This window comes from Mauremys reevesii, linkage group 5, assembly GCF_016161935.1.
Source record: "Mauremys reevesii isolate NIE-2019 linkage group 5, ASM1616193v1, whole genome shotgun sequence".
Classification (NCBI taxonomy): Eukaryota; Metazoa; Chordata; order Testudines; family Geoemydidae; genus Mauremys; species Mauremys reevesii.
The window spans coordinates 61,089,349-61,092,012 of record NC_052627.1 but is presented as its reverse complement, the minus strand read 5'-3'; positions in this window follow the sequence as shown (position 1 = coordinate 61,092,012).

The following is a 2,664-nucleotide window of genomic DNA, read 5'->3' as shown; positions in this document are numbered from 1 at the left end:
TTTGTGTAATTTTTTTGCATTTAATTTCTTGGTTAAACTTTGTGTCAGTTGGCCCCTTTTGGTGAAAATTCATGTTCAGGACACACAGGGCCAGACTCTAACACACCCTTCTGCATACGAGTAGCACTTTACCCCACAAATGGTGCCATTGAAGTCAGTGGGCCTGCCTGTGGATTCAGCCTGAGTAAGGATGCCAGAATCTGGCCCAAAATGAGTGGTCAAGCAAATGCTAGGTATGTTCCCATACAAAGTGCAGGTTGAAGAAGTAGAAAATATTTTAAACCATCATTCAAACATAGCTTCAGAGGCAAATTATTTACAAACTGCTAAACAATACCTGAAGATTGGCAGGGGGAATAAATACACTAAGCAAAAGGAACTTTAAAAAAAAAAAAAAAAAACAACAAGGCGTTTACTGTATGATGAGACTTGCAATGTGCGGTTGTACAGAATGCAAGGGTAACTTAGACTTTTGCAACCACACAAATATCTTATGGTTTTTTCAGTTCGAGTTTAAAAGACTAATAATGCTAGCCCCAGAAAAGGATCATTCAGGATTGTCCTGATTGTATTTAACTGAAGTAAACTTTGTCCGTGTTGAATCAGTGGTGCCAGGTCTACTCTGACCAGAAGAGGGCCAAAGTATATTTTTATGATCCATGGGCCTAGCCTATATTAGGGCTATATGCTACCTTGAGCCGCAGTAGAGCTTCTACTGATGTGTAAAGATTGATGCTAAGGTATGAGCCTTTTGTACTAACTAAACTTTTTAAGGCCAAATTCCATTCTCAGATACACTCAAGTATGTGCACAGTAATTTCATTAACTGTCAGGATAACTGGATTTATTCCAGAGAATGAGAACAGAATTTGCAACCTCTCATAGCTGTTTTAGACTGTCACAGACTCAGAGTGACAACTTGGTAATGGTAATACCCCCTCATGCACCCCAAGCCCCTGCCCCAGCCCAGAGCCCCCTCCCAGAGCCAGCCCCCAATACCTCCTCCTGCACCCCAAACCCCAGAGCCAGCCCCTCATACTCCCTCCTGGAGACAGCACTTCATACCCCCTCCTGCACCTGAACACTGGAGTCCTGTCCTGCACCCAAACTCCCTCCCAGAGCTTGCACCCCTCATCCCCTCCTGCGCACCCCAAGCTCCAGCCCTGAGCCCCCTCCCAGAGCCAGCCCCCAGTACCTCTTCCTGCACCCCAAGCAATATTACCAATAACAGTAATATTACCATATCAACCAACAAAGAACTCAGAATGTTCAACCGGCTGTGTCAGGTATGTGTTTAACCGTCGGTGTCAGATTGATGTGGCTCTCACATTGAAGGTTTTTTTTCCCAAAGTGGTGCCCTCTTCAAAAATAGTGAAGAGGAGTGGCCTAGATGATATGGTCATGTTGTGATTTGGACTATGTGGAGCACATAGGAGTAAGTGGACACTGCATCCACTACTCCCCATACTGGAACAAGTGGGTGGGGAGGTAAGGGAACACTCTAGCTAGCGCAGCTGAGTAGTTGTTGGGGCATTATCATCTCACGCTGGTATAGAGCCGCAAGAAATTACCGCCTCTCATCCCAGAGTAAAGAGGCAACTGTACTTTGGAGGGATGTCCCTGAGGGTGCCTCTTTTGGTCTACTTCTTGATGGTGCATTTTATGCTCTCACCACTTGCTCAAGACTGTGCCTAAAACCATAATCTAGTCCAGCGGTCCTCAACCTTTTTGTCCGGTGGGCGCCAAACGAAGGACCGTGGCGGTGGTCGAGCATCCACTGAAATGCCAGTGAATTTCGGCGGCATTTCGGTGGCGATGCCTCTCAATGACACCGCTTGTCAGCAGCGAGAGGCGGCGACACCAAAATGCCGCCGAAATTCACTGGCATTTCAGTGGATGCTCGACCGCCGGCCAGGACACAGGCACATTTAGATGCCTCCACGGGCGCCATGGCGCCCGCGGGCACCACGTTGGGGACTAGTCTGTATGAGCAGGATTTCAACGAGAAAAGAGTTCTAATTCCTTTTGCTTGATTAGTCTTGACTAATTTGTAAACTCTTCAAAATTAAGGAGCTGATATTTGTTAAAATTGCTGTCTTCTATGTAAAATGTAAAGAGATGATTGAAGATTGTAAAGAGCTTTAAATAGAAGTATTCTTTCATGTTAGTCTTGAAGAGATTATGGTGCAGCAATAATAGTGAAGGTTGCACTACAGAGTTCAATTTAAAACAGGTGGATATTAAACCTTTATTTTGTAAAAATCTTACTGAAATAGCAAAAACCAGAACATAAAATTGAAGCTTTGAGCACTGTTTTAATTTTTCATGGTGGTTTGATGGAAATGAATTGATACAGAAAGATTTAAGAGTTTAAAATTCTTCCCTCTTGGTGATTTTTCCCCTCCCTGCTGAATTGTCTCTTTTCTTTGTTCCTCTTTGCAAGAAATCTAAAATACTCTGAGCCATGCCCTTTGGCTACATTGTTACTCCTCATACGCTGACTCCAGAATACATACATAGGCTGTATTTGAGAAAGACGCACACACTGTTGATAATGCACTTTAGCACTCCATAAAACTTTTTCTTCCATCTTCAGATACCAAAAAGTAATGCATCCCCCAGCTTCATTAGACTTCCACCTTAGTACAAAATCTTAATAGTGAC